Raw genomic sequence first — 27,985 nt, 5'->3', positions numbered from 1 at the left:
AATGATCAGGGGAGAGCGCGGACGCAGTCCCCCACTACCAGAAATTATGCAGTCGAGATTCCCACATTTGGGGAATTCGCAGGGGTCAGCACAACCGAAGTGCAATGGCTGGGCCTCGCCCTGGGTGAACCACCTTCTTGATCATGGTATCTCCCCTGCCAGGTAAGTATGAGTTGGGAGCACCGGAGACAGGGCCCTAGCTCTGAGACACAGTTGTTTGGCTCACGGTGCCTGCAATGCATATTCGCAGAGCCCAAAAGCCTTCGGTAACGCCTCGTCCTCCTTTGATACAGGATTTGTTGAAGTGAAGCAAACACTGCTGTGAAATGACTAGGCTGTGAAATGACATATAAATTAATTTATCACATTTCTTGGCTCCCGTCCTTTTATTCCCCTTGCCAAAACAGAGTAAAACTTCCTGAAAAGCCACCGGGTAACCTCTGGCCGTCTCTGAGAAATCACAGCAAAAGCCAGATGACACAATGCCTTTGTCTCTGAGACAACACCAACTGCTATGAATTCTTGAAAACAAGCATGCAGGCAGTACAAGTTTTTCTAGCACACGTGACTGATCAAAACAGCCAACTCGGGGGAGGAGAGAACACGTCTCAGCCTTTGTCAAGCATGAAAACTTGTTTTCACACAAGACCTTCTGGGAGACTTGGTGAGAAGCTTGGTGGCAGCATTTAGGACCAAATGTATGCAGTTCAGGGATGTATTGCTAAGACAGGCTCAAAAGCCAACCACATTAGCCAGGGCAGGAGGAAATAAAGATGTGTCTACTTTTGATTGGCAGAGGGTTGGGAATGTTGCATACTGGGATAGGAAAGCAAAGAGAGGCCTACCGTGAAGGTGGTGACTGTCACCGAGAGCCTCCTCTGCTGCTCAGGAACAGAGGGCCATGCTGACTCTGGTTTCTCTTCAAAGCGCACAAGTCTTTCGCCTTTTACTAAAGACTTCCGTGGAGAGGAACATCCATGAGTTGAATATATTTTTGGAAGGCTTTGCTGTATTGCTGAGCCTTTTGAAATTGTGAAAAGTCAAAGAGCTGTCCAACTTCAGAAACCCTGTGTCCACAAAGGAGAGGTTGGGCGGAGGCGATAAGCAGCAGCCATTGTTATGCGTGCGTACGTACGAGGTACCACAACACGTGAGATTTGTGCCAAGAGCTCGGCACGGACATCCACCACTTGGGGGTTATCGCTTCTCGGCCTTTTGGCTAAGATCAAGTGTAGTATCTGTTCTTATCAGTTTAATATCTGATATGTCCTCTATAAGAGGACTACATATTAAGCCGATTTTTAGCACGAGGGGCTGAAATTTGGAGCTTGCTCCTTTCACTCCACGCATCGACCTAGCATTGCAGTGCCGCTGGGAACGGTGCACTCTGTTCTTACCTTGTAGAAAACCAAGCACTCAAACAATTGTCCTGTTTCAAAAGTCAATTCACAGCGGGTGAAGGAAATGAAGGTAATGGTCCGGCAGAGAGAGAGAGAGCCAGTGTGTAAGGGATACAACGTCATAAGCACAGTCTCCTTTTGCCTTGAGTCTTGATTGAAGAACAATCCAGAAACTCTGATCAGGGGTTCCCAATTCCTTACGGATTGATATGGCTGCAGTAGATGTCTACTACACGTCTGTGCCTGACCATGCACGGCTCTCAGTGGGATCCCAATGAGCTTGAACTGGATTCCAAATTGAGTTGGAAGCCTTTGTCAAGCATGAAAACTTGTTTTCACACAAGACCTTCTGGGAGACTTGGTGAGAAGCTTGGTGGCAGCATATAGGACCAAATGTATGCAGTTCAGGGATGTATTGCTAAGACAGGCTCAAAAGCCAACCACATTAGCCAGGGCAGGAGGAAATAAAGATGTGTCTACTTTTGATTGGCAGAGGGTTGGGAATGTTGCATACTGGGATCGGAAAGCAAAGAGAGGCCTACCGTGAAGGTGGTGACTGTCACCGAGAGGCTATAATGCCACTCCAACATCCACCACAAGCCAGTGGCATCAGTGAATGCGTGGCTTTGGGAGTACAAAACACGCCGTAAAAACTAGAGCTATACATTTTTGCCGGCATTTCTTGTAATTGAACATAATGATCAGGGGAGAGCGCGGACGCAGTCCCCCACTACCAGAAATTATGCAGTCGAGATTCCCACATTTGGGGAATTCGCAGGGGTCAGCACAACCGAAGTGCAATGGCTGGGCCTCGCCCTGGGTGAACCACCTTCTTGATCATGGTATCTCCCCTGCCAGGTAAGTATGAGTTGGGAGCACCGGAGACAGGGCCCTAGCTCTGAGACACAGTTGTTTGGCTCACGGTGCCTGCAATGCATATTCGCAGAGCCCAAAAGCCTTCGGTAACGCCTCGTCCTCCTTTGATACAGGATTTGTTGAAGTGAAGCAAACACTGCTGTGAAATGACTAGGCTGTGAAATGACATATAAATTAATTTATCACATTTCTTGGCTCCCGTCCTTTTATTCCCCTTGCCAAAACAGAGTCAAACTTCCTGAAAAGCCACCGGGTAACCTCTGGCCGTCTCTGAGAAATCACAGCAAAAGCCAGATGACACAATGCCTTTGTCTCTGAGACAACACCAACTGCTATGAATTCTGGAAAACAAGCATGCAGGCAGTACAAGTTTTTCTAGCATACGTGACTGATCAAAACAGCCCACTCGGGGGAGGAGAGAACACGTCTCAGCCTTTGTCAAGCATGAAAACTTGTTTTCACACAAGACCTTCTGGGAGACTTGGTGAGAAGCTTGGTGGCAGCATATAGGACCAAATGTATGCAGTTCAGGGATGTATTGCTAAGACAGGCTCAAAAGCCAACCACATTAGCCAGGGCAGGAGGAAATAAAGATGTGTCTACTTTTGATTGGCAGAGGGTTGGGAATGTTGCATACTGGGATAGGAAAGCAAAGAGAGGCCTACCGTGAAGGTGGTGACTGTCACCGAGAGGCTATAATGCCACTCCAACATCCACCACAAGCCAGTGGCATCAGTGAATGCGTGGCTTTGGGAGTACAAAACACGCCGTAAAAACTAGAGCTATACATTTTTGCCGGCATTTCTTGTAATTGAACATAATGATCAGGGGAGAGCGCGGACGCAGTCCCCCACTACCAGAAATTATGCAGTCGAGATTCCCACATTTGGGGAATTCGCAGGGGTCAGCACAACCGAAGTGCAATGGCTGGGCCTCGCCCTGGGTGAACCACCTTCTTGATCATGGTATCTCCCCTGCCAGGTAAGTATGAGTTGGGAGCACCGGAGACAGGGCCCTAGCTCTGAGACACAGTTGTTTGGCTCACGGTGCCTGCAATGCATATTCGCAGAGCCCAAAAGCCTTCGGTAACGCCTCGTCCTCCTTTGATACATTATTTGTTGAAGTGAAGCAAACACTGCTGTGAAATGACTAGGCTGTGAAATGACATATACATTAATTTATCACATTTCTTGGCTCCCGTCCTTTTATTCCCCTTGCCAAAACAGAGTAAAACTTCCTGAGAAGCCACCGTGTAACCTCTGGCCGTCTCTGAGAAATCACAGCAAAAGCCAGATGACACAATGCCTTTGTCTCTGAGACAACACCAACTGCTATGAATTCTGGAAAACAAGCATGCAGGCAGTACAAGTTTTTCTAGCATACGTGACTGATCAAAACAGCCAACTCGGGGGAGGAGAGAACACGTCTCAGCCTTTGTCAAGCATGAAAACTTGTTTTCACACAAGACCTTCTGGGAGACTTGGTGAGAAGCTTGGTGGCAGCATTTAGGACCAAATGTATGCAGTTCAGGGATGTATTGCTAAGACAGGCTCAAAAGCCAACCACATTAGCCAGGGCAGGAGGAAATAAAGATGTGTCTACTTTTGATTGGCAGAGGGTTGGGAATGTTGCATACTGGGATAGGAAAGCAAAGAGAGGCCTACCGTGAAGGTGGTGACTGTCACCGAGAGCCTCCTCTGCTGCTCAGGAACAGAGGGCCATGCTGACTCTGGTTTCTCTTCAAAGCGCACAAGTCTTTCGCCTTTTACTAAAGACTTCCGTGGAGAGGAACATCCATGAGTTGAATATATTTTTGGAAGGCTTTGCTGTATTGCTGAGCCTTTTGAAATTGTGAAAAGTCAAAGAGCTGTCCAACTTCAGAAACCCTGTGTCCACAAAGGAGAGGTTGGGCGGAGGCGATAAGCAGCAGCCATTGTTATGCGTGCGTACGTACGAGGTACCACAACACGTGAGATTTGTGCCAAGAGCTCGGCACGGACATCCACCACTTGGGGGTTATCGCTTCTCGGCCTTTTGGCTAAGATCAAGTGTAGTATCTGTTCTTATCAGTTTAATATCTGATATGTCCTCTATAAGAGGACTACATATTAAGCCGATTTTTAGCACGAGGGGCTGAAATTTGGAGCTTGCTCCTTTCACTCCACGCATCGACCTAGCATTGCAGTGCCGCTGGGAACGGTGCACTCTGTTCTTACCTTGTAGAAAACCAAGCACTCAAACAATTGTCCTGTTTCAAAAGTCAATTCACAGCGGGTGAAGGAAATGAAGGTAATGGTCCGGCAGAGAGAGAGAGAGCCAGTGTGTAAGGGATACAACGTCATAAGCACAGTCTCCTTTTGCCTTGAGTCTTGATTGAAGAACAATCCAGAAACTCTGATCAGGGGTTCCCAATTCCTTACGGATTGATATGGCTGCAGTAGATGTCTACTACACGTCTGTGCCTGACCATGCACGGCTCTCAGTGGGATCCCAATGAGCTTGAACTGGATTCCAAATTGAGTTGGAAGCCTTTGTCAAGCATGAAAACTTGTTTTCACACAAGACCTTCTGGGAGACTTGGTGAGAAGCTTGGTGGCAGCATATAGGACCAAATGTATGCAGTTCAGGGATGTATTGCTAAGACAGGCTCAAAAGCCAACCACATTAGCCAGGGCAGGAGGAAATAAAGATGTGTCTACTTTTGATTGGCAGAGGGTTGGGAATGTTGCATACTGGGATCGGAAAGCAAAGAGAGGCCTACCGTGAAGGTGGTGACTGTCACCGAGAGGCTATAATGCCACTCCAACATCCACCACAAGCCAGTGGCATCAGTGAATGCGTGGCTTTGGGAGTACAAAACACGCCGTAAAAGCTAGAGCTATACATTTTTGCCGGCATTTCTTGTAATTGAACATAATGATCAGGGGAGAGCGCGGACGCAGTCCCCCACTACCAGAAATTATGCAGTCGAGATTCCCACATTTGGGGAATTCGCAGGGGTCAGCACAACCGAAGTGCAATGGCTGGGCCTCGCCCTGGGTGAACCACCTTCTTGATCATGGTATCTCCCCTGCCAGGTAAGTATGAGTTGGGAGCACCGGAGACAGGGCCCTAGCTCTGAGACACAGTTGTTTGGCTCACGGTGCCTGCAATGCATATTCGCAGAGCCCAAAAGCCTTCGGTAACGCCTCGTCCTCCTTTGATACAGGATTTGTTGAAGTGAAGCAAACACTGCTGTGAAATGACTAGGCTGTGAAATGACATATAAATTAATTTATCACATTTCTTGGCTCCCGTCCTTTTATTCCCCTTGCCAAAACAGAGTCAAACTTCCTGAAAAGCCACCGGGTAACCTCTGGCCGTCTCTGAGAAATCACAGCAAAAGCCAGATGACACAATGCCTTTGTCTCTGAGACAACACCAACTGCTATGAATTCTGGAAAACAAGCATGCAGGCAGTACAAGTTTTTCTAGCATACGTGACTGATCAAAACAGCCCACTCGGGGGAGGAGAGAACACGTCTCAGCCTTTGTCAAGCATGAAAACTTGTTTTCACACAAGACCTTCTGGGAGACTTGGTGAGAAGCTTGGTGGCAGCATATAGGACCAAATGTATGCAGTTCAGGGATGTATTGCTAAGACAGGCTCAAAAGCCAACCACATTAGCCAGGGCAGGAGGAAATAAAGATGTGTCTACTTTTGATTGGCAGAGGGTTGGGAATGTTGCATACTGGGATAGGAAAGCAAAGAGAGGCCTACCGTGAAGGTGGTGACTGTCACCGAGAGGCTATAATGCCACTCCAACATCCACCACAAGCCAGTGGCATCAGTGAATGCGTGGCTTTGGGAGTACAAAACACGCCGTAAAAACTAGAGCTATACATTTTTGCCGGCATTTCTTGTAATTGAACATAATGATCAGGGGAGAGCGCGGACGCAGTCCCCCACTACCAGAAATTATGCAGTCGAGATTCCCACATTTGGGGAATTCGCAGGGGTCAGCACAACCGAAGTGCAATGGCTGGGCCTCGCCCTGGGTGAACCACCTTCTTGATCATGGTATCTCCCCTGCCAGGTAAGTATGAGTTGGGAGCACCGGAGACAGGGCCCTAGCTCTGAGACACAGTTGTTTGGCTCACGGTGCCTGCAATGCATATTCGCAGAGCCCAAAAGCCTTCGGTAACGCCTCGTCCTCCTTTGATACATTATTTGTTGAAGTGAAGCAAACACTGCTGTGAAATGACTAGGCTGTGAAATGACATATAAATTAATTTATCACATTTCTTGGCTCCCGTCCTTTTATTCCCCTTGCCAAAACAGAGTAAAACTTCCTGAGAAGCCACCGTGTAACCTCTGGCCGTCTCTGAGAAATCACAGCAAAAGCCAGATGACACAATGCCTTTGTCTCTGAGACAACACCAACTGCTATGAATTCTGGAAAACAAGCATGCAGGCAGTACAAGTTTTTCTAGCATACGTGACTGATCAAAACAGCCAACTCGGGGGAGGAGAGAACACGTCTCAGCCTTTGTCAAGCATGAAAACTTGTTTTCACACAAGACCTTCTGGGAGACTTGGTGAGAAGCTTGGTGGCAGCATTTAGGACCAAATGTATGCAGTTCAGGGATGTATTGCTAAGACAGGCTCAAAAGCCAACCACATTAGCCAGGGCAGGAGGAAATAAAGATGTGTCTACTTTTGATTGGCAGAGGGTTGGGAATGTTGCATACTGGGATAGGAAAGCAAAGAGAGGCCTACCGTGAAGGTGGTGACTGTCACCGAGAGGCTATAATGCCACTCCAACATCCACCACAAGCCAGTGGCATCAGTGAATGCGTGGCTTTGGGAGTACAAAACACGCCGTAAAAACTAGAGCTATACATTTTTGCCGGCATTTCTTGTAATTGAACATAATGATCAGGGGAGAGCGCGGACGCAGTCCCCCACTACCAGAAATTATGCAGTCGAGATTCCCACATTTGGGGAATTCGCAGGGGTCAGCACAACCGAAGTGCAATGGCTGGGCCTCGCCCTGGGTGAACCACCTTCTTGATCATGGTATCTCCCCTGCCAGGTAAGTATGAGTTGGGAGCACCGGAGACAGGGCCCTAGCTCTGAGACACAGTTGTTTGGCTCACGGTGCCTGCAATGCATATTCGCAGAGCCCAAAAGCCTTCGGTAACGCCTCGTCCTCCTTTGATACAGGATTTGTTGAAGTGAAGCAAACACTGCTGTGAAATGACTAGGCTGTGAAATGACATATAAATTAATTTATCACATTTCTTGGCTCCCGTCCTTTTATTCCCCTTGCCAAAACAGAGTAAAACTTCCTGAAAAGCCACCGGGTAACCTCTGGCCGTCTCTGAGAAATCACAGCAAAAGCCAGATGACACAATGCCTTTGTCTCTGAGACAACACCAACTGCTATGAATTCTGGAAAACAAGCATGCAGGCAGTACAAGTTTTTCTAGCACACGTGACTGATCAAAACAGCCAACTCGGGGGAGGAGAGAACACGTCTCAGCCTTTGTCAAGCATGAAAACTTGTTTTCACACAAGACCTTCTGGGAGACTTGGTGAGAAGCTTGGTGGCAGCATTTAGGACCAAATGTATGCAGTTCAGGGATGTATTGCTAAGACAGGCTCAAAAGCCAACCACATTAGCCAGGGCAGGAGGAAATAAAGATGTGTCTACTTTTGATTGGCAGAGGGTTGGGAATGTTGCATACTGGGATAGGAAAGCAAAGAGAGGCCTACCGTGAAGGTGGTGACTGTCACCGAGAGCCTCCTCTGCTGCTCAGGAACAGAGGGCCATGCTGACTCTGGTTTCTCTTCAAAGCGCACAAGTCTTTCGCCTTTTACTAAAGACTTCCGTGGAGAGGAACATCCATGAGTTGAATATATTTTTGGAAGGCTTTGCTGTATTGCTGAGCCTTTTGAAATTGTGAAAAGTCAAAGAGCTGTCCAACTTCAGAAACCCTGTGTCCACAAAGGAGAGGTTGGGCGGAGGCGATAAGCAGCAGCCATTGTTATGCGTGCGTACGTACGAGGTACCACAACACGTGAGATTTGTGCCAAGAGCTCGGCACGGACATCCACCACTTGGGGGTTATCGCTTCTCGGCCTTTTGGCTAAGATCAAGTGTAGTATCTGTTCTTATCAGTTTAATATCTGATATGTCCTCTATAAGAGGACTACATATTAAGCCGATTTTTAGCACGAGGGGCTGAAATTTGGAGCTTGCTCCTTTCACTCCACGCATCGACCTAGCATTGCAGTGCCGCTGGGAACGGTGCACTCTGTTCTTACCTTGTAGAAAACCAAGCACTCAAACAATTGTCCTGTTTCAAAAGTCAATTCACAGCGGGTGAAGGAAATGAAGGTAATGGTCCGGCAGAGAGAGAGAGCCAGTGTGTAAGGGATACAACGTCATAAGCACAGTCTCCTTTTGCCTTGAGTCTTGATTGAAGAACAATCCAGAAACTCTGATCAGGGGTTCCCAATTCCTTACGGATTGATATGGCTGCAGTAGATGTCTACTACACGTCTGTGCCTGACCATGCACGGCTCTCAGTGGGATCCCAATGAGCTTGAACTGGATTCCAAATTGAGTTGGAAGCCTTTGTCAAGCATGAAAACTTGTTTTCACACAAGACCTTCTGGGAGACTTGGTGAGAAGCTTGGTGGCAGCATATAGGACCAAATGTATGCAGTTCAGGGATGTATTGCTAAGACAGGCTCAAAAGCCAACCACATTAGCCAGGGCAGGAGGAAATAAAGATGTGTCTACTTTTGATTGGCAGAGGGTTGGGAATGTTGCATACTGGGATCGGAAAGCAAAGAGAGGCCTACCGTGAAGGTGGTGACTGTCACCGAGAGGCTATAATGCCACTCCAACATCCACCACAAGCCAGTGGCATCAGTGAATGCGTGGCTTTGGGAGTACAAAACACGCCGTAAAAGCTAGAGCTATACATTTTTGCCGGCATTTCTTGTAATTGAACATAATGATCAGGGGAGAGCGCGGACGCAGTCCCCCACTACCAGAAATTATGCAGTCGAGATTCCCACATTTGGGGAATTCGCAGGGGTCAGCACAACCGAAGTGCAATGGCTGGGCCTCGCCCTGGGTGAACCACCTTCTTGATCATGGTATCTCCCCTGCCAGGTAAGTATGAGTTGGGAGCACCGGAGACAGGGCCCTAGCTCTGAGACACAGTTGTTTGGCTCACGGTGCCTGCAATGCATATTCGCAGAGCCCAAAAGCCTTCGGTAACGCCTCGTCCTCCTTTGATACAGGATTTGTTGAAGTGAAGCAAACACTGCTGTGAAATGACTAGGCTGTGAAATGACATATAAATTAATTTATCACATTTCTTGGCTCCCGTCCTTTTATTCCCCTTGCCAAAACAGAGTCAAACTTCCTGAAAAGCCACCGGGTAACCTCTGGCCGTCTCTGAGAAATCACAGCAAAAGCCAGATGACACAATGCCTTTGTCTCTGAGACAACACCAACTGCTATGAATTCTGGAAAACAAGCATGCAGGCAGTACAAGTTTTTCTAGCATACGTGACTGATCAAAACAGCCCACTCGGGGGAGGAGAGAACACGTCTCAGCCTTTGTCAAGCATGAAAACTTGTTTTCACACAAGACCTTCTGGGAGACTTGGTGAGAAGCTTGGTGGCAGCATATAGGACCAAATGTATGCAGTTCAGGGATGTATTGCTAAGACAGGCTCAAAAGCCAACCACATTAGCCAGGGCAGGAGGAAATAAAGATGTGTCTACTTTTGATTGGCAGAGGGTTGGGAATGTTGCATACTGGGATAGGAAAGCAAAGAGAGGCCTACCGTGAAGGTGGTGACTGTCACCGAGAGGCTATAATGCCACTCCAACATCCACCACAAGCCAGTGGCATCAGTGAATGCGTGGCTTTGGGAGTACAAAACACGCCGTAAAAACTAGAGCTATACATTTTTGCCGGCATTTCTTGTAATTGAACATAATGATCAGGGGAGAGCGCGGACGCAGTCCCCCACTACCAGAAATTATGCAGTCGAGATTCCCACATTTGGGGAATTCGCAGGGGTCAGCACAACCGAAGTGCAATGGCTGGGCCTCGCCCTGGGTGAACCACCTTCTTGATCATGGTATCTCCCCTGCCAGGTAAGTATGAGTTGGGAGCACCGGAGACAGGGCCCTAGCTCTGAGACACAGTTGTTTGGCTCACGGTGCCTGCAATGCATATTCGCAGAGCCCAAAAGCCTTCGGTAACGCCTCGTCCTCCTTTGATACATTATTTGTTGAAGTGAAGCAAACACTGCTGTGAAATGACTAGGCTGTGAAATGACATATAAATTAATTTATCACATTTCTTGGCTCCCGTCCTTTTATTCCCCTTGCCAAAACAGAGTAAAACTTCCTGAGAAGCCACCGTGTAACCTCTGGCCGTCTCTGAGAAATCACAGCAAAAGCCAGATGACACAATGCCTTTGTCTCTGAGACAACACCAACTGCTATGAATTCTGGAAAACAAGCATGCAGGCAGTACAAGTTTTTCTAGCATACGTGACTGATCAAAACAGCCAACTCGGGGGAGGAGAGAACACGTCTCAGCCTTTGTCAAGCATGAAAACTTGTTTTCACACAAGACCTTCTGGGAGACTTGGTGAGAAGCTTGGTGGCAGCATTTAGGACCAAATGTATGCAGTTCAGGGATGTATTGCTAAGACAGGCTCAAAAGCCAACCACATTAGCCAGGGCAGGAGGAAATAAAGATGTGTCTACTTTTGATTGGCAGAGGGTTGGGAATGTTGCATACTGGGATAGGAAAGCAAAGAGAGGCCTACCGTGAAGGTGGTGACTGTCACCGAGAGGCTATAATGCCACTCCAACATCCACCACAAGCCAGTGGCATCAGTGAATGCGTGGCTTTGGGAGTACAAAACACGCCGTAAAAACTAGAGCTATACATTTTTGCCGGCATTTCTTGTAATTGAACATAATGATCAGGGGAGAGCGCGGACGCAGTCCCCCACTACCAGAAATTATGCAGTCGAGATTCCCACATTTGGGGAATTCGCAGGGGTCAGCACAACCGAAGTGCAATGGCTGGGCCTCGCCCTGGGTGAACCACCTTCTTGATCATGGTATCTCCCCTGCCAGGTAAGTATGAGTTGGGAGCACCGGAGACAGGGCCCTAGCTCTGAGACACAGTTGTTTGGCTCACGGTGCCTGCAATGCATATTCGCAGAGCCCAAAAGCCTTCGGTAACGCCTCGTCCTCCTTTGATACAGGATTTGTTGAAGTGAAGCAAACACTGCTGTGAAATGACTAGGCTGTGAAATGACATATACATTAATTTATCACATTTCTTGGCTCCCGTCCTTTTATTCCCCTTGCCAAAACAGAGTAAAACTTCCTGAGAAGCCACCGGGTAACCTCTGGCCGTCTCTGAGAAATCACAGCAAAAGCCAGATGACACAATGCCTTTGTCTCTGAGACAACACCAACTGCTATGAATTCTGGAAAACAAGCATGCAGGCAGTACAAGTTTTTCTAGCATACGTGACTGATCAAAACAGCCAACTCGGGGGAGGAGAGAACACGTCTCAGCCTTTGTCAAGCATGAAAACTTGTTTTCACACAAGACCTTCTGGGAGACTTGGTGAGAAGCTTGGTGGCAGCATTTAGGACCAAATGTATGCAGTTCAGGGATGTATTGCTAAGACAGGCTCAAAAGCCAACCACATTAGCCAGGGCAGGAGGAAATAAAGATGTGTCTACTTTTGATTGGCAGAGGGTTGGGAATGTTGCATACTGGGATCGGAAAGCAAAGAGAGGCCTACCGTGAAGGTGGTGACTGTCACCGAGAGGCTATAATGCCACTCCAACATCCACCACAAGCCAGTGGCATCAGTGAATGCGTGGCTTTGGGAGTACAAAACACGCCGTAAAAACTAGAGCTATACATTTTTGCCGGCATTTCTTGTAATTGAACATAATGATCAGGGGAGAGCGCGGACGCAGTCCCCCACTACCAGAAATTATGCAGTCGAGATTCCCACATTTGGGGAATTCGCAGGGGTCAGCACAACCGAAGTGCAATGGCTGGGCCTCGCCCTGGGTGAACCACCTTCTTGATCATGGTATCTCCCCTGCCAGGTAAGTATGAGTTGGGAGCACCGGAGACAGGGCCCTAGCTCTGAGACACAGTTGTTTGGCTCACGGTGCCTGCAATGCATATTCGCAGAGCCCAAAAGCCTTCGGTAACGCCTCGTCCTCCTTTGATACAGGATTTGTTGAAGTGAAGCAAACACTGCTGTGAAATGACTAGGCTGTGAAATGACATATAAATTAATTTATCACATTTCTTGGCTCCCGTCCTTTTATTCCCCTTGCCAAAACAGAGTCAAACTTCCTGAAAAGCCACCGGGTAACCTCTGGCCGTCTCTGAGAAATCACAGCAAAAGCCAGATGACACAATGCCTTTGTCTCTGAGACAACACCAACTGCTATGAATTCTGGAAAACAAGCATGCAGGCAGTACAAGTTTTTCTAGCATACGTGACTGATCAAAACAGCCCACTCGGGGGAGGAGAGAACACGTCTCAGCCTTTGTCAAGCATGAAAACTTGTTTTCACACAAGACCTTCTGGGAGACTTGGTGAGAAGCTTGGTGGCAGCATATAGGACCAAATGTATGCAGTTCAGGGATGTATTGCTAAGACAGGCTCAAAAGCCAACCACATTAGCCAGGGCAGGAGGAAATAAAGATGTGTCTACTTTTGATTGGCAGAGGGTTGGGAATGTTGCATACTGGGATAGGAAAGCAAAGAGAGGCCTACCGTGAAGGTGGTGACTGTCACCGAGAGGCTATAATGCCACTCCAACATCCACCACAAGCCAGTGGCATCAGTGAATGCGTGGCTTTGGGAGTACAAAACACGCCGTAAAAACTAGAGCTATACATTTTTGCCGGCATTTCTTGTAATTGAACATAATGATCAGGGGAGAGCGCGGACGCAGTCCCCCACTACCAGAAATTATGCAGTCGAGATTCCCACATTTGGGGAATTCGCAGGGGTCAGCACAACCGAAGTGCAATGGCTGGGCCTCGCCGTGGGTGAACCACCTTCTTGATCATGGTATCTCCCCTGCCAGGTAAGTATGAGTTGGGAGCACCGGAGACAGGGCCCTAGCTCTGAGACACAGTTGTTTGGCTCACGGTGCCTGCAATGCATATTCGCAGAGCCCAAAAGCCTTCGGTAACGCCTCGTCCTCCTTTGATACATTATTTGTTGAAGTGAAGCAAACACTGCTGTGAAATGACTAGGCTGTGAAATGACATATAAATTAATTTATCACATTTCTTGGCTCCCGTCCTTTTATTCCCCTTGCCAAAACAGAGTAAAACTTCCTGAGAAGCCACCGTGTAACCTCTGGCCGTCTCTGAGAAATCACAGCAAAAGCCAGATGACACAATGCCTTTGTCTCTGAGACAACACCAACTGCTATGAATTCTGGAAAACAAGCATGCAGGCAGTACAAGTTTTTCTAGCATACGTGACTGATCAAAACAGCCAACTCGGGGGAGGAGAGAACACGTCTCAGCCTTTGTCAAGCATGAAAACTTGTTTTCACACAAGACCTTCTGGGAGACTTGGTGAGAAGCTTGGTGGCAGCATTTAGGACCAAATGTATGCAGTTCAGGGATGTATTGCTAAGACAGGCTCAAAAGCCAACCACATTAGCCAGGGCAGGAGGAAATAAAGATGTGTCTACTTTTGATTGGCAGAGGGTTGGGAATGTTGCATACTGGGATAGGAAAGCAAAGAGAGGCCTACCGTGAAGGTGGTGACTGTCACCGAGAGGCTATAATGCCACTCCAACATCCACCACAAGCCAGTGGCATCAGTGAATGCGTGGCTTTGGGAGTACAAAACACGCTGTAAAAACTAGAGCTATACATTTTTGCCGGCATTTCTTGTAATTGAACATAATGATCAGGGGAGAGCGCGGACGCAGTCCCCCACTACCAGAAATTATGCAGTCGAGATTCCCACATTTGGGGAATTCGCAGGGGTCAGCACAACCGAAGTGCAATGGCTGGGCCTCGCCCTGGGTGAACCACCTTCTTGATCATGGTATCTCCCCTGCCAGGTAAGTATGAGTTGGGAGCACCGGAGACAGGGCCCTAGCTCTGAGACACAGTTGTTTGGCTCACGGTGCCTGCAATGCATATTCGCAGAGCCCAAAAGCCTTCGGTAACGCCTCGTCCTCCTTTGATACAGGATTTGTTGAAGTGAAGCAAACACTGCTGTGAAATGACTAGGCTGTGAAATGACATATACATTAATTTATCACATTTCTTGGCTCCCGTCCTTTTATTCCCCTTGCCAAAACAGAGTAAAACTTCCTGAGAAGCCACCGGGTAACCTCTGGCCGTCTCTGAGAAATCACAGCAAAAGCCAGATGACACAATGCCTTTGTCTCTGAGACAACACCAACTGCTATGAATTCTGGAAAACAAGCATGCAGGCAGTACAAGTTTTTCTAGCATACGTGACTGATCAAAACAGCCAACTCGGGGGAGGAGAGAACACGTCTCAGCCTTTGTCAAGCATGAAAACTTGTTTTCACACAAGACCTTCTGGGAGACTTGGTGAGAAGCTTGGTGGCAGCATTTAGGACCAAATGTATGCAGTTCAGGGATGTATTGCTAAGACAGGCTCAAAAGCCAACCACATTAGCCAGGGCAGGAGGAAATAAAGATGTGTCTACTTTTGATTGGCAGAGGGTTGGGAATGTTGCATACTGGGATAGGAAAGCAAAGAGAGGCCTACCGTGAAGGTGGTGACTGTCACCGAGAGGCTATAATGCCACTCCAACATCCACCACAAGCCAGTGGCATCAGTGAATGCGTGGCTTTGGGAGTACAAAACACGCCGTAAAAACTAGAGCTATACATTTTTGCCGGCATTTCTTGTAATTGAACATAATGATCAGGGGAGAGCGCGGACGCAGTCCCCCACTACCAGAAATTATGCAGTCGAGATTCCCACATTTGGGGAATTCGCAGGGGTCAGCACAACCGAAGTGCAATGGCTGGGCCTCGCCCTGGGTGAACCACCTTCTTGATCATGGTATCTCCCCTGCCAGGTAAGTATGAGTTGGGAGCACCGGAGACAGGGCCCTAGCTCTGAGACACAGTTGTTTGGCTCACGGTGCCTGCAATGCATATTCGCAGAGCCCAAAAGCCTTCGGTAACGCCTCGTCCTCCTTTGATACAGGATTTGTTGAAGTGAAGCAAACACTGCTGTGAAATGACTAGGCTGTGAAATGACATATAAATTAATTTATCACATTTCTTGGCTCCCGTCCTTTTATTCCCCTTGCCAAAACAGAGTAAAACTTCCTGAAAAGCCACCGGGTAACCTCTGGCCGTCTCTGAGAAATCACAGCAAAAGCCAGATGACACAATGCCTTTGTCTCTGAGACAACACCAACTGCTATGAATTCTGGAAAACAAGCATGCAGGCAGTACAAGTTTTTCTAGCACACGTGACTGATCAAAACAGCCAACTCGGGGGAGGAGAGAACACGTCTCAGCCTTTGTCAAGCATGAAAACTTGTTTTCACACAAGACCTTCTGGGAGACTTGGTGAGAAGCTTGGTGGCAGCATTTAGGACCAAATGTATGCAGTTCAGGGATGTATTGCTAAGACAGGCTCAAAAGCCAACCACATTAGCCAGGGCAGGAGGAAATAAAGATGTGTCTACTTTTGATTGGCAGAGGGTTGGGAATGTTGCATACTGGGATAGGAAAGCAAAGAGAGGCCTACCGTGAAGGTGGTGACTGTCACCGAGAGCCTCCTCTGCTGCTCAGGAACAGAGGGCCATGCTGACTCTGGTTTCTCTTCAAAGCGCACAAGTCTTTCGCCTTTTACTAAAGACTTCCGTGGAGAGGAACATCCATGAGTTGAATATATTTTTGGAAGGCTTTGCTGTATTGCTGAGCCTTTTGAAATTGTGAAAAGTCAAAGAGCTGTCCAACTTCAGAAACCCTGTGTCCACAAAGGAGAGGTTGGGCGGAGGCGATAAGCAGCAGCCATTGTTATGCGTGCGTACGTACGAGGTACCACAACACGTGAGATTTGTGCCAAGAGCTCGGCACGGACATCCACCACTTGGGGGTTATCGCTTCTCGGCCTTTTGGCTAAGATCAAGTGTAGTATCTGTTCTTATCAGTTTAATATCTGATATGTCCTCTATAAGAGGACTACATATTAAGCCGATTTTTAGCACGAGGGGCTGAAATTTGGAGCTTGCTCCTTTCACTCCACGCATCGACCTAGCATTGCAGTGCCGCTGGGAACGGTGCACTCTGTTCTTACCTTGTAGAAAACCAAGCACTCAAACAATTGTCCTGTTTCAAAAGTCAATTCACAGCGGGTGAAGGAAATGAAGGTAATGGTCCGGCAGAGAGAGAGAGAGCCAGTGTGTAAGGGATACAACGTCATAAGCACAGTCTCCTTTTGCCTTGAGTCTTGATTGAAGAACAATCCAGAAACTCTGATCAGGGGTTCCCAATTCCTTACGGATTGATATGGCTGCAGTAGATGTCTACTACACGTCTGTGCCTGACCATGCACGGCTCTCAGTGGGATCCCAATGAGCTTGAACTGGATTCCAAATTGAGTTGGAAGCCTTTGTCAAGCATGAAAACTTGTTTTCACACAAGACCTTCTGGGAGACTTGGTGAGAAGCTTGGTGGCAGCATATAGGACCAAATGTATGCAGTTCAGGGATGTATTGCTAAGACAGGCTCAAAAGCCAACCACATTAGCCAGGGCAGGAGGAAATAAAGATGTGTCTACTTTTGATTGGCAGAGGGTTGGGAATGTTGCATACTGGGATCGGAAAGCAAAGAGAGGCCTACCGTGAAGGTGGTGACTGTCACCGAGAGGCTATAATGCCACTCCAACATCCACCACAAGCCAGTGGCATCAGTGAATGCGTGGCTTTGGGAGTACAAAACACGCCGTAAAAGCTAGAGCTATACATTTTTGCCAGCATTTCTTGTAATTGAACATAATGATCAGGGGAGAGCGCGGACGCAGTCCCCCACTACCAGAAATTATGCAGTCGAGATTCCCACATTTGGGGAATTCGCAGGGGTCAGCACAACCGAAGTGCAATGGCTGGGCCTCGCCCTGGGTGAACCACCTTCTTGATCATGGTATCTCCCCTGCCAGGTAAGTATGAGTTGGGAGCACCGGAGACAGGGCCCTAGCTCTGAGACACAGTTGTTTGGCTCACGGTGCCTGCAATGCATATTCGCAGAGCCCAAAAGCCTTCGGTAACGCCTCGTCCTCCTTTGATACAGGATTTGTTGAAGTGAAGCAAACACTGCTGTGAAATGACTAGGCTGTGAAATGACATATAAATTAATTTATCACATTTCTTGGCTCCCGTCCTTTTATTCCCCTTGCCAAAACAGAGTCAAACTTCCTGAAAAGCCACCGGGTAACCTCTGGCCGTCTCTGAGAAATCACAGCAAAAGCCAGATGACACAATGCCTTTGTCTCTGAGACAACACCAACTGCTATGAATTCTGGAAAACAAGCATGCAGGCAGTACAAGTTTTTCTAGCATACGTGACTGATCAAAACAGCCCACTCGGGGGAGGAGAGAACACGTCTCAGCCTTTGTCAAGCATGAAAACTTGTTTTCACACAAGACCTTCTGGGAGACTTGGTGAGAAGCTTGGTGGCAGCATATAGGACCAAATGTATGCAGTTCAGGGATGTATTGCTAAGACAGGCTCAAAAGCCAACCACATTAGCCAGGGCAGGAGGAAATAAAGATGTGTCTACTTTTGATTGGCAGAGGGTTGGGAATGTTGCATACTGGGATAGGAAAGCAAAGAGAGGCCTACCGTGAAGGTGGTGACTGTCACCGAGAGGCTATAATGCCACTCCAACATCCACCACAAGCCAGTGGCATCAGTGAATGCGTGGCTTTGGGAGTACAAAACACGCCGTAAAAACTAGAGCTATACATTTTTGCCGGCATTTCTTGTAATTGAACATAATGATCAGGGGAGAGCGCGGACGCAGTCCCCCACTACCAGAAATTATGCAGTCGAGATTCCCACATTTGGGGAATTCGCAGGGGTCAGCACAACCGAAGTGCAATGGCTGGGCCTCGCCCTGGGTGAACCACCTTCTTGATCATGGTATCTCCCCTGCCAGGTAAGTATGAGTTGGGAGCACCGGAGACAGGGCCCTAGCTCTGAGACACAGTTGTTTGGCTCACGGTGCCTGCAATGCATATTCGCAGAGCCCAAAAGCCTTCGGTAACGCCTCGTCCTCCTTTGATACATTATTTGTTGAAGTGAAGCAAACACTGCTGTGAAATGACTAGGCTGTGAAATGACATATAAATTAATTTATCACATTTCTTGGCTCCCGTCCTTTTATTCCCCTTGCCAAAACAGAGTAAAACTTCCTGAGAAGCCACCGTGTAACCTCTGGCCGTCTCTGAGAAATCACAGCAAAAGCCAGATGACACAATGCCTTTGTCTCTGAGACAACACCAACTGCTATGAATTCTGGAAAACAAGCATGCAGGCAGTACAAGTTTTTCTAGCATACGTGACTGATCAAAACAGCCAACTCGGGGGAGGAGAGAACACGTCTCAGCCTTTGTCAAGCATGAAAACTTGTTTTCACACAAGACCTTCTGGGAGACTTGGTGAGAAGCTTGGTGGCAGCATTTAGGACCAAATGTATGCAGTTCAGGGATGTATTGCTAAGACAGGCTCAAAAGCCAACCACATTAGCCAGGGCAGGAGGAAATAAAGATGTGTCTACTTTTGATTGGCAGAGGGTTGGGAATGTTGCATACTGGGATAGGAAAGCAAAGAGAGGCCTACCGTGAAGGTGGTGACTGTCACCGAGAGGCTATAATGCCACTCCAACATCCACCACAAGCCAGTGGCATCAGTGAATGCGTGGCTTTGGGAGTACAAAACACGCCGTAAAAACTAGAGCTATACATTTTTGCCGGCATTTCTTGTAATTGAACATAATGATCAGGGGAGAGCGCGGACGCAGTCCCCCACTACCAGAAATTATGCAGTCGAGATTCCCACATTTGGGGAATTCGCAGGGGTCAGCACAACCGAAGTGCAATGGCTGGGCCTCGCCCTGGGTGAACCACCTTCTTGATCATGGTATCTCCCCTGCCAGGTAAGTATGAGTTGGGAGCACCGGAGACAGGGCCCTAGCTCTGAGACACAGTTGTTTGGCTCACGGTGCCTGCAATGCATATTCGCAGAGCCCAAAAGCCTTCGGTAACGCCTCGTCCTCCTTTGATACAGGATTTGTTGAAGTGAAGCAAACACTGCTGTGAAATGACTAGGCTGTGAAATGACATATAAATTAATTTATCACATTTCTTGGCTCCCGTCCTTTTATTCCCCTTGCCAAAACAGAGTAAAACTTCCTGAAAAGCCACCGGGTAACCTCTGGCCGTCTCTGAGAAATCACAGCAAAAGCCAGATGACACAATGCCTTTGTCTCTGAGACAACACCAACTGCTATGAATTCTGGAAAACAAGCATGCAGGCAGTACAAGTTTTTCTAGCACACGTGACTGATCAAAACAGCCAACTCGGGGGAGGAGAGAACACGTCTCAGCCTTTGTCAAGCATGAAAACTTGTTTTCACACAAGACCTTCTGGGAGACTTGGTGAGAAGCTTGGTGGCAGCATTTAGGACCAAATGTATGCAGTTCAGGGATGTATTGCTAAGACAGGCTCAAAAGCCAACCACATTAGCCAGGGCAGGAGGAAATAAAGATGTGTCTACTTTTGATTGGCAGAGGGTTGGGAATGTTGCATACTGGGATAGGAAAGCAAAGAGAGGCCTACCGTGAAGGTGGTGACTGTCACCGAGAGCCTCCTCTGCTGCTCAGGAACAGAGGGCCATGCTGACTCTGGTTTCTCTTCAAAGCGCACAAGTCTTTCGCCTTTTACTAAAGACTTCCGTGGAGAGGAACATCCATGAGTTGAATATATTTTTGGAAGGCTTTGCTGTATTGCTGAGCCTTTTGAAATTGTGAAAAGTCAAAGAGCTGTCCAACTTCAGAAACCCTGTGTCCACAAAGGAGAGGTTGGGCGGAGGCGATAAGCAGCAGCCATTGTTATGCGTGCGTACGTACGAGGTACCACAACACGTGAGATTTGTGCCAAGAGCTCGGCACGGACATCCACCACTTGGGGGTTATCGCTTCTCGGCCTTTTGGCTAAGATCAAGTGTAGTATCTGTTCTTATCAGTTTAATATCTGATATGTCCTCTATAAGAGGACTACATATTAAGCCGATTTTTAGCACGAGGGGCTGAAATTTGGAGCTTGCTCCTTTCACTCCACGCATCGACCTAGCATTGCAGTGCCGCTGGGAACGGTGCACTCTGTTCTTACCTTGTAGAAAACCAAGCACTCAAACAATTGTCCTGTTTCAAAAGTCAATTCACAGCGGGTGAAGGAAATGAAGGTAATGGTCCGGCAGAGAGAGAGAGAGCCAGTGTGTAAGGGATACAACGTCATAAGCACAGTCTCCTTTTGCCTTGAGTCTTGATTGAAGAACAATCCAGAAACTCTGATCAGGGGTTCCCAATTCCTTACGGATTGATATGGCTGCAGTAGATGTCTACTACACGTCTGTGCCTGACCATGCACGGCTCTCAGTGGGATCCCAATGAGCTTGAACTGGATTCCAAATTGAGTTGGAAGCCTTTGTCAAGCATGAAAACTTGTTTTCACACAAGACCTTCTGGGAGACTTGGTGAGAAGCTTGGTGGCAGCATATAGGACCAAATGTATGCAGTTCAGGGATGTATTGCTAAGACAGGCTCAAAAGCCAACCACATTAGCCAGGGCAGGAGGAAATAAAGATGTGTCTACTTTTGATTGGCAGAGGGTTGGGAATGTTGCATACTGGGATCGGAAAGCAAAGAGAGGCCTACCGTGAAGGTGGTGACTGTCACCGAGAGGCTATAATGCCACTCCAACATCCACCACAAGCCAGTGGCATCAGTGAATGCGTGGCTTTGGGAGTACAAAACACGCCGTAAAAGCTAGAGCTATACATTTTTGCCAGCATTTCTTGTAATTGAACATAATGATCAGGGGAGAGCGCGGACGCAGTCCCCCACTACCAGAAATTATGCAGTCGAGATTCCCACATTTGGGGAATTCGCAGGGGTCAGCACAACCGAAGTGCAATGGCTGGGCCTCGCCCTGGGTGAACCACCTTCTTGATCATGGTATCTCCCCTGCCAGGTAAGTATGAGTTGGGAGCACCGGAGACAGGGCCCTAGCTCTGAGACACAGTTGTTTGGCTCACGGTGCCTGCAATGCATATTCGCAGAGCCCAAAAGCCTTCGGTAACGCCTCGTCCTCCTTTGATACAGGATTTGTTGAAGTGAAGCAAACACTGCTGTGAAATGACTAGGCTGTGAAATGACATATAAATTAATTTATCACATTTCTTGGCTCCCGTCCTTTTATTCCCCTTGCCAAAACAGAGTCAAACTTCCTGAAAAGCCACCGGGTAACCTCTGGCCGTCTCTGAGAAATCACAGCAAAAGCCAGATGACACAATGCCTTTGTCTCTGAGACAACACCAACTGCTATGAATTCTGGAAAACAAGCATGCAGGCAGTACAAGTTTTTCTAGCATACGTGACTGATCAAAACAGCCCACTCGGGGGAGGAGAGAACACGTCTCAGCCTTTGTCAAGCATGAAAACTTGTTTTCACACAAGACCTTCTGGGAGACTTGGTGAGAAGCTTGGTGGCAGCATATAGGACCAAATGTATGCAGTTCAGGGATGTATTGCTAAGACAGGCTCAAAAGCCAACCACATTAGCCAGGGCAGGAGGAAATAAAGATGTGTCTACTTTTGATTGGCAGAGGGTTGGGAATGTTGCATACTGGGATAGGAAAGCAAAGAGAGGCCTACCGTGAAGGTGGTGACTGTCACCGAGAGGCTATAATGCCACTCCAACATCCACCACAAGCCAGTGGCATCAGTGAATGCGTGGCTTTGGGAGTACAAAACACGCCGTAAAAACTAGAGCTATACATTTTTGCCGGCATTTCTTGTAATTGAACATAATGATCAGGGGAGAGCGCGGACGCAGTCCCCCACTACCAGAAATTATGCAGTCGAGATTCCCACATTTGGGGAATTCGCAGGGGTCAGCACAACCGAAGTGCAATGGCTGGGCCTCGCCCTGGGTGAACCACCTTCTTGATCATGGTATCTCCCCTGCCAGGTAAGTATGAGTTGGGAGCACCGGAGACAGGGCCCTAGCTCTGAGACACAGTTGTTTGGCTCACGGTGCCTGCAATGCATATTCGCAGAGCCCAAAAGCCTTCGGTAACGCCTCGTCCTCCTTTGATACATTATTTGTTGAAGTGAAGCAAACACTGCTGTGAAATGACTAGGCTGTGAAATGACATATAAATTAATTTATCACATTTCTTGGCTCCCGTCCTTTTATTCCCCTTGCCAAAACAGAGTAAAACTTCCTGAGAAGCCACCGTGTAACCTCTGGCCGTCTCTGAGAAATCACAGCAAAAGCCAGATGACACAATGCCTTTGTCTCTGAGACAACACCAACTGCTATGAATTCTGGAAAACAAGCATGCAGGCAGTACAAGTTTTTCTAGCATACGTGACTGATCAAAACAGCCAACTCGGGGGAGGAGAGAACACGTCTCAGCCTTTGTCAAGCATGAAAACTTGTTTTCACACAAGACCTTCTGGGAGACTTGGTGAGAAGCTTGGTGGCAGCATTTAGGACCAAATGTATGCAGTTCAGGGATGTATTGCTAAGACAGGCTCAAAAGCCAACCACATTAGCCAGGGCAGGAGGAAATAAAGATGTGTCTACTTTTGATTGGCAGAGGGTTGGGAATGTTGCATACTGGGATAGGAAAGCAAAGAGAGGCCTACCGTGAAGGTGGTGACTGTCACCGAGAGCCTCCTCTGCTGCTCAGGAACAGAGGGCCATGCTGACTCTGGTTTCTCTTCAAAGCGCACAAGTCTTTCGCCTTTTACTAAAGACTTCCGTGGAGAGGAACATCCATGAGTTGAATATATTTTTGGAAGGCTTTGCTGTATTGCTGAGCCTTTTGAAATTGTGAAAAGTCAAAGAGCTGTCCAACTTCAGAAACCCTGTGTCCACAAAGGAGAGGTTGGGCGGAGGCGATAAGCAGCAGCCATTGTTATGCGTGCGTACGTACGAGGTACCACAACACGTGAGATTTGTGCCAAGAGCTCGGCACGGACATCCACCACTTGGGGGTTATCGCTTCTCGGCCTTTTGGCTAAGATCAAGTGTAGTATCTGTTCTTATCAGTTTAATATCTGATATGTCCTCTATAAGAGGACTACATATTAAGCCGATTTTTAGCACGAGGGGCTGAAATTTGGAGCTTGCTCCTTTCACTCCACGCATCGACCTAGCATTGCAGTGCCGCTGGGAACGGTGCACTCTGTTCTTACCTTGTAGAAAACCAAGCACTCAAACAATTGTCCTGTTTCAAAAGTCAATTCACAGCGGGTGAAGGAAATGAAGGTAATGGTCCGGCAGAGAGAGAGAGAGCCAGTGTGTAAGGGATACAACGTCATAAGCACGGTCTCCTTTTGCCTTGAGTCTTGATTGAAGAACAATCCAGAAACTCTGATCAGGGGTTCCCAATTCCTTACGGATTGATATGGCTGCAGTAGATGTCTACTACACGTCTGTGCCTGACCATGCACGGCTCTCAGTGGGATCCCAATGAGCTTGAACTGGATTCCAAATTGAGTTGGAAGCCTTTGTCAAGCATGAAAACTTGTTTTCACACAAGACCTTCTGGGAGACTTGGTGAGAAGCTTGGTGGCAGCATATAGGACCAAATGTATGCAGTTCAGGGATGTATTGCTAAGACAGGCTCAAAAGCCAACCACATTAGCCAGGGCAGGAGGAAATAAAGATGTGTCTACTTTTGATTGGCAGAGGGTTGGGAATGTTGCATACTGGGATCGGAAAGCAAAGAGAGGCCTACCGTGAAGGTGGTGACTGTCACCGAGAGGCTATAATGCCACTCCAACATCCACCACAAGCCAGTGGCATCAGTGAATGCGTGGCTTTGGGAGTACAAAACACGCCGTAAAAGCTAGAGCTATACATTTTTGCCAGCATTTCTTGTAATTGAACATAATGATCAGGGGAGAGCGCGGACGCAGTCCCCCACTACCAGAAATTATGCAGTCGAGATTCCCACATTTGGGGAATTCGCAGGGGTCAGCACAACCGAAGTGCAATGGCTGGGCCTCGCCCTGGGTGAACCACCTTCTTGATCATGGTATCTCCCCTGCCAGGTAAGTATGAGTTGGGAGCACCGGAGACAGGGCCCTAGCTCTGAGACACAGTTGTTTGGCTCACGGTGCCTGCAATGCATATTCGCAGAGCCCAAAAGCCTTCGGTAACGCCTCGTCCTCCTTTGATACAGGATTTGTTGAAGTGAAGCAAACACTGCTGTGAAATGACTAGGCTGTGAAATGACATATACATTAATTTATCACATTTCTTGGCTCCCGTCCTTTTATTCCCCTTGCCAAAACAGAGTAAAACTTCCTGAGAAGCCACCGGGTAACCTCTGGCCGTCTCTGAGAAATCACAGCAAAAGCCAGATGACACAATGCCTTTGTCTCTGAGACAACACCAACTGCTATGAATTCTGGAAAACAAGCATGCAGGCAGTACAAGTTTTTCTAGCATACGTGACTGATCAAAACAGCCAACTCGGGGGAGGAGAGAACACGTCTCAGCCTTTGTCAAGCATGAAAACTTGTTTTCACACAAGACCTTCTGGGAGACTTGGTGAGAAGCTTGGTGGCAGCATTTAGGACCAAATGTATGCAGTTCAGGGATGTATTGCTAAGACAGGCTCAAAAGCCAACCACATTAGCCAGGGCAGGAGGAAATAAAGATGTGTCTACTTTTGATTGGCAGAGGGTTGGGAATGTTGCATACTGGGATAGGAAAGCAAAGAGAGGCCTACCGTGAAGGTGGTGACTGTCACCGAGAGCCTCCTCTGCTGCTCAGGAACAGAGGGCCATGCTGACTCTGGTTTCTCTTCAAAGCGCACAAGTCTTTCGCCTTTTACTAAAGACTTCCGTGGAGAGGAACATCCATGAGTTGAATATATTTTTGGAAGGCTTTGCTGTATTGCTGAGCCTTTTGAAATTGTGAAAAGTCAAAGAGCTGTCCAACTTCAGAAACCCTGTGTCCACAAAGGAGAGGTTGGGCGGAGGCGATAAGCAGCAGCCATTGTTATGCGTGCGTACGTACGAGGTACCACAACACGTGAGATTTGTGCCAAGAGCTCGGCACGGACATCCACCACTTGGGGGTTATCGCTTCTCGGCCTTTTGGCTAAGATCAAGTGTAGTATCTGTTCTTATCAGTTTAATATCTGATATGTCCTCTATAAGAGGACTACATATTAAGCCGATTTTTAGCAAGAGGGGCTGAAATTTGGAGCTTGCTCCTTTCACTCCACGCATCGACCTAGCATTGCAGTGCCGCTGGGAACGGTGCACTCTGTTCTTACCTTGTAGAAAACCAAGCACTCAAACAATTGTCCTGTTTCAAAAGTCAATTCACAGCGGGTGAAGGAAATGAAGGTAATGGTCCGGCAGAGAGAGAGAGCCAGTGTGTAAGGGATACAACGTCATAAGCACAGTCTCCTTTTGCCTTGAGTCTTGATTGAAGAACAATCCAGAAACTCTGATCAGGGGTTCCCAATTCCTTACGGATTGATATGGCTGCAGTAGATGTCTACTACACGTCTGTGCCTGACCATGCACGGCTCTCAGTGGGATCCCAATGAGCTTGAACTGGATTCCAAATTGAGTTGGAAGCCTTTGTCAAGCATGAAAACTTGTTTTCACACAAGACCTTCTGGGAGACTTGGTGAGAAGCTTGGTGGCAGCATATAGGACCAAATGTATGCAGTTCAGGGATGTATTGCTAAGACAGGCTCAAAAGCCAACCACATTAGCCAGGGCAGGAGGAAATAAAGATGTGTCTACTTTTGATTGGCAGAGGGTTGGGAATGTTGCATACTGGGATCGGAAAGCAAAGAGAGGCCTACCGTGAAGGTGGTGACTGTCACCGAGAGGCTATAATGCCACTCCAACATCCACCACAAGCCAGTGGCATCAGTGAATGCGTGGCTTTGGGAGTACAAAACACGCCGTAAAAGCTAGAGCTATACATTTTTGCCAGCATTTCTTGTAATTGAACATAATGATCAGGGGAGAGCGCGGACGCAGTCCCCCACTACCAGAAATTATGCAGTCGAGATTCCCACATTTGGGGAATTCGCAGGGGTCAGCACAACCGAAGTGCAATGGCTGGGCCTCGCCCTGGGTGAACCACCTTCTTGATCATGGTATCTCCCCTGCCAGGTAAGTATGAGTTGGGAGCACCGGAGACAGGGCCCTAGCTCTGAGACACAGTTGTTTGGCTCACGGTGCCTGCAATGCATATTCGCAGAGCCCAAAAGCCTTCGGTAACGCCTCGTCCTCCTTTGATACAGGATTTGTTGAAGTGAAGCAAACACTGCTGTGAAATGACTAGGCTGTGAAATGACATATAAATTAATTTATCACATTTCTTGGCTCCCGTCCTTTTATTCCCCTTGCCAAAACAGAGTCAAACTTCCTGAAAAGCCACCGGGTAACCTCTGGCCGTCTCTGAGAAATCACAGCAAAAGCCAGATGACACAATGCCTTTGTCTCTGAGACAACACCAACTGCTATGAATTCTGGAAAACAAGCATGCAGGCAGTACAAGTTTTTCTAGCATACGTGACTGATCAAAACAGCCCACTCGGGGGAGGAGAGAACACGTCTCAGCCTTTGTCAAGCATGAAAACTTGTTTTCACACAAGACCTTCTGGGAGACTTGGTGAGAAGCTTGGTGGCAGCATATAGGACCAAATGTATGCAGTTCAGGGATGTATTGCTAAGACAGGCTCAAAAGCCAACCACATTAGCCAGGGCAGGAGGAAATAAAGATGTGTCTACTTTTGATTGGCAGAGGGTTGGGAATGTTGCATACTGGGATAGGAAAGCAAAGAGAGGCCTACCGTGAAGGTGGTGACTGTCACCGAGAGGCTATAATGCCACTCCAACATCCACCACAAGCCAGTGGCATCAGTGAATGCGTGGCTTTGGGAGTACAAAACACGCCGTAAAAACTAGAGCTATACATTTTTGCCGGCATTTCTTGTAATTGAACATAATGATCAGGGGAGAGCGCGGACGCAGTCCCCCACTACCAGAAATTATGCAGTCGAGATTCCCACATTTGGGGAATTCGCAGGGGTCAGCACAACCGAAGTGCAATGGCTGGGCCTCGCCCTGGGTGAACCACCTTCTTGATCATGGTATCTCCCCTGCCAGGTAAGTATGAGTTGGGAGCACCGGAGACAGGGCCCTAGCTCTGAGACACAGTTGTTTGGCTCACGGTGCCTGCAATGCATATTCGCAGAGCCCAAAAGCCTTCGGTAACGCCTCGTCCTCCTTTGATACATTATTTGTTGAAGTGAAGCAAACACTGCTGTGAAATGA

At 47.9% G+C, this 27,985-nt stretch overlaps 35 non-coding genes across 35 annotated transcripts; 14 read left to right on the top strand and 21 right to left on the bottom strand.

Moving 5' to 3' along the window:
* Nucleotides 1-6: 6 nt before the first annotated feature.
* LOC138413080 (U1 spliceosomal RNA) lies at nucleotides 7-170 on the bottom strand. Its single transcript, XR_011245416.1, has one exon. It is a non-coding gene; the product is annotated as a U1 spliceosomal RNA (small nuclear RNA).
* Nucleotides 171-905: 735 nt separating this feature from the next.
* On the top strand, nucleotides 906-1,023 carry LOC138412656 (U5 spliceosomal RNA). The gene has a single exon (XR_011244991.1). It is a non-coding gene; the product is annotated as a U5 spliceosomal RNA (small nuclear RNA).
* A 176-nt stretch (nucleotides 1,024-1,199) lies between these two features.
* On the top strand, nucleotides 1,200-1,391 carry LOC138413306 (U2 spliceosomal RNA). The gene has a single exon (XR_011245645.1). It is a non-coding gene; the product is annotated as a U2 spliceosomal RNA (small nuclear RNA).
* A 711-nt stretch (nucleotides 1,392-2,102) lies between these two features.
* Nucleotides 2,103-2,266, bottom strand: LOC138413079 (U1 spliceosomal RNA). The gene has a single exon (XR_011245415.1). It is a non-coding gene; the product is annotated as a U1 spliceosomal RNA (small nuclear RNA).
* An 835-nt stretch (nucleotides 2,267-3,101) lies between these two features.
* Nucleotides 3,102-3,265, bottom strand: LOC138413078 (U1 spliceosomal RNA). Its single transcript, XR_011245414.1, has one exon. It is a non-coding gene; the product is annotated as a U1 spliceosomal RNA (small nuclear RNA).
* A 735-nt stretch (nucleotides 3,266-4,000) lies between these two features.
* LOC138412655 (U5 spliceosomal RNA) lies at nucleotides 4,001-4,118 on the top strand. The gene has a single exon (XR_011244990.1). It is a non-coding gene; the product is annotated as a U5 spliceosomal RNA (small nuclear RNA).
* A 176-nt stretch (nucleotides 4,119-4,294) lies between these two features.
* LOC138413304 (U2 spliceosomal RNA) lies at nucleotides 4,295-4,486 on the top strand. The gene has a single exon (XR_011245643.1). It is a non-coding gene; the product is annotated as a U2 spliceosomal RNA (small nuclear RNA).
* A 711-nt stretch (nucleotides 4,487-5,197) lies between these two features.
* LOC138413077 (U1 spliceosomal RNA) lies at nucleotides 5,198-5,361 on the bottom strand. The gene has a single exon (XR_011245413.1). It is a non-coding gene; the product is annotated as a U1 spliceosomal RNA (small nuclear RNA).
* Nucleotides 5,362-6,196: 835 nt separating this feature from the next.
* On the bottom strand, nucleotides 6,197-6,360 carry LOC138413076 (U1 spliceosomal RNA). The gene has a single exon (XR_011245412.1). It is a non-coding gene; the product is annotated as a U1 spliceosomal RNA (small nuclear RNA).
* An 835-nt stretch (nucleotides 6,361-7,195) lies between these two features.
* Nucleotides 7,196-7,359, bottom strand: LOC138413075 (U1 spliceosomal RNA). The gene has a single exon (XR_011245411.1). It is a non-coding gene; the product is annotated as a U1 spliceosomal RNA (small nuclear RNA).
* A 735-nt stretch (nucleotides 7,360-8,094) lies between these two features.
* On the top strand, nucleotides 8,095-8,212 carry LOC138412654 (U5 spliceosomal RNA). Its single transcript, XR_011244989.1, has one exon. It is a non-coding gene; the product is annotated as a U5 spliceosomal RNA (small nuclear RNA).
* A 176-nt stretch (nucleotides 8,213-8,388) lies between these two features.
* LOC138413303 (U2 spliceosomal RNA) lies at nucleotides 8,389-8,580 on the top strand. The gene has a single exon (XR_011245642.1). It is a non-coding gene; the product is annotated as a U2 spliceosomal RNA (small nuclear RNA).
* A 709-nt stretch (nucleotides 8,581-9,289) lies between these two features.
* LOC138413074 (U1 spliceosomal RNA) lies at nucleotides 9,290-9,453 on the bottom strand. The gene has a single exon (XR_011245410.1). It is a non-coding gene; the product is annotated as a U1 spliceosomal RNA (small nuclear RNA).
* An 835-nt stretch (nucleotides 9,454-10,288) lies between these two features.
* LOC138413073 (U1 spliceosomal RNA) lies at nucleotides 10,289-10,452 on the bottom strand. Its single transcript, XR_011245409.1, has one exon. It is a non-coding gene; the product is annotated as a U1 spliceosomal RNA (small nuclear RNA).
* An 835-nt stretch (nucleotides 10,453-11,287) lies between these two features.
* LOC138413071 (U1 spliceosomal RNA) lies at nucleotides 11,288-11,451 on the bottom strand. Its single transcript, XR_011245407.1, has one exon. It is a non-coding gene; the product is annotated as a U1 spliceosomal RNA (small nuclear RNA).
* Nucleotides 11,452-12,286: 835 nt separating this feature from the next.
* LOC138413070 (U1 spliceosomal RNA) lies at nucleotides 12,287-12,450 on the bottom strand. Its single transcript, XR_011245406.1, has one exon. It is a non-coding gene; the product is annotated as a U1 spliceosomal RNA (small nuclear RNA).
* An 835-nt stretch (nucleotides 12,451-13,285) lies between these two features.
* LOC138413156 (U1 spliceosomal RNA) lies at nucleotides 13,286-13,449 on the bottom strand. Its single transcript, XR_011245492.1, has one exon. It is a non-coding gene; the product is annotated as a U1 spliceosomal RNA (small nuclear RNA).
* Nucleotides 13,450-14,284: 835 nt separating this feature from the next.
* On the bottom strand, nucleotides 14,285-14,448 carry LOC138413069 (U1 spliceosomal RNA). Its single transcript, XR_011245405.1, has one exon. It is a non-coding gene; the product is annotated as a U1 spliceosomal RNA (small nuclear RNA).
* An 835-nt stretch (nucleotides 14,449-15,283) lies between these two features.
* LOC138413068 (U1 spliceosomal RNA) lies at nucleotides 15,284-15,447 on the bottom strand. Its single transcript, XR_011245404.1, has one exon. It is a non-coding gene; the product is annotated as a U1 spliceosomal RNA (small nuclear RNA).
* A 735-nt stretch (nucleotides 15,448-16,182) lies between these two features.
* LOC138412653 (U5 spliceosomal RNA) lies at nucleotides 16,183-16,300 on the top strand. Its single transcript, XR_011244988.1, has one exon. It is a non-coding gene; the product is annotated as a U5 spliceosomal RNA (small nuclear RNA).
* Nucleotides 16,301-16,476: 176 nt separating this feature from the next.
* On the top strand, nucleotides 16,477-16,668 carry LOC138413302 (U2 spliceosomal RNA). The gene has a single exon (XR_011245640.1). It is a non-coding gene; the product is annotated as a U2 spliceosomal RNA (small nuclear RNA).
* A 711-nt stretch (nucleotides 16,669-17,379) lies between these two features.
* Nucleotides 17,380-17,543, bottom strand: LOC138413067 (U1 spliceosomal RNA). The gene has a single exon (XR_011245403.1). It is a non-coding gene; the product is annotated as a U1 spliceosomal RNA (small nuclear RNA).
* Nucleotides 17,544-18,378: 835 nt separating this feature from the next.
* On the bottom strand, nucleotides 18,379-18,542 carry LOC138413065 (U1 spliceosomal RNA). The gene has a single exon (XR_011245401.1). It is a non-coding gene; the product is annotated as a U1 spliceosomal RNA (small nuclear RNA).
* Nucleotides 18,543-19,377: 835 nt separating this feature from the next.
* On the bottom strand, nucleotides 19,378-19,541 carry LOC138413064 (U1 spliceosomal RNA). The gene has a single exon (XR_011245400.1). It is a non-coding gene; the product is annotated as a U1 spliceosomal RNA (small nuclear RNA).
* A 735-nt stretch (nucleotides 19,542-20,276) lies between these two features.
* LOC138412651 (U5 spliceosomal RNA) lies at nucleotides 20,277-20,394 on the top strand. Its single transcript, XR_011244986.1, has one exon. It is a non-coding gene; the product is annotated as a U5 spliceosomal RNA (small nuclear RNA).
* A 176-nt stretch (nucleotides 20,395-20,570) lies between these two features.
* Nucleotides 20,571-20,762, top strand: LOC138413301 (U2 spliceosomal RNA). Its single transcript, XR_011245639.1, has one exon. It is a non-coding gene; the product is annotated as a U2 spliceosomal RNA (small nuclear RNA).
* Nucleotides 20,763-21,473: 711 nt separating this feature from the next.
* On the bottom strand, nucleotides 21,474-21,637 carry LOC138413063 (U1 spliceosomal RNA). Its single transcript, XR_011245399.1, has one exon. It is a non-coding gene; the product is annotated as a U1 spliceosomal RNA (small nuclear RNA).
* Nucleotides 21,638-22,472: 835 nt separating this feature from the next.
* On the bottom strand, nucleotides 22,473-22,636 carry LOC138413062 (U1 spliceosomal RNA). Its single transcript, XR_011245398.1, has one exon. It is a non-coding gene; the product is annotated as a U1 spliceosomal RNA (small nuclear RNA).
* Nucleotides 22,637-23,371: 735 nt separating this feature from the next.
* Nucleotides 23,372-23,489, top strand: LOC138412650 (U5 spliceosomal RNA). Its single transcript, XR_011244985.1, has one exon. It is a non-coding gene; the product is annotated as a U5 spliceosomal RNA (small nuclear RNA).
* A 176-nt stretch (nucleotides 23,490-23,665) lies between these two features.
* LOC138413300 (U2 spliceosomal RNA) lies at nucleotides 23,666-23,857 on the top strand. The gene has a single exon (XR_011245638.1). It is a non-coding gene; the product is annotated as a U2 spliceosomal RNA (small nuclear RNA).
* A 711-nt stretch (nucleotides 23,858-24,568) lies between these two features.
* LOC138413061 (U1 spliceosomal RNA) lies at nucleotides 24,569-24,732 on the bottom strand. Its single transcript, XR_011245397.1, has one exon. It is a non-coding gene; the product is annotated as a U1 spliceosomal RNA (small nuclear RNA).
* Nucleotides 24,733-25,467: 735 nt separating this feature from the next.
* LOC138412649 (U5 spliceosomal RNA) lies at nucleotides 25,468-25,585 on the top strand. Its single transcript, XR_011244984.1, has one exon. It is a non-coding gene; the product is annotated as a U5 spliceosomal RNA (small nuclear RNA).
* A 176-nt stretch (nucleotides 25,586-25,761) lies between these two features.
* Nucleotides 25,762-25,953, top strand: LOC138412506 (U2 spliceosomal RNA). Its single transcript, XR_011244856.1, has one exon. It is a non-coding gene; the product is annotated as a U2 spliceosomal RNA (small nuclear RNA).
* A 709-nt stretch (nucleotides 25,954-26,662) lies between these two features.
* Nucleotides 26,663-26,826, bottom strand: LOC138413059 (U1 spliceosomal RNA). Its single transcript, XR_011245395.1, has one exon. It is a non-coding gene; the product is annotated as a U1 spliceosomal RNA (small nuclear RNA).
* An 835-nt stretch (nucleotides 26,827-27,661) lies between these two features.
* LOC138413058 (U1 spliceosomal RNA) lies at nucleotides 27,662-27,825 on the bottom strand. Its single transcript, XR_011245394.1, has one exon. It is a non-coding gene; the product is annotated as a U1 spliceosomal RNA (small nuclear RNA).
* Nucleotides 27,826-27,985: the final 160 nt, after the last annotated feature.

Source organism: Paralichthys olivaceus, chromosome 12 (genome assembly GCF_024713975.1).
Source record: "Paralichthys olivaceus isolate ysfri-2021 chromosome 12, ASM2471397v2, whole genome shotgun sequence".
Classification (NCBI taxonomy): domain Eukaryota; kingdom Metazoa; phylum Chordata; class Actinopteri; order Pleuronectiformes; family Paralichthyidae; genus Paralichthys; species Paralichthys olivaceus.
This window is presented reverse-complemented; position numbering and strand designations above follow the sequence as displayed.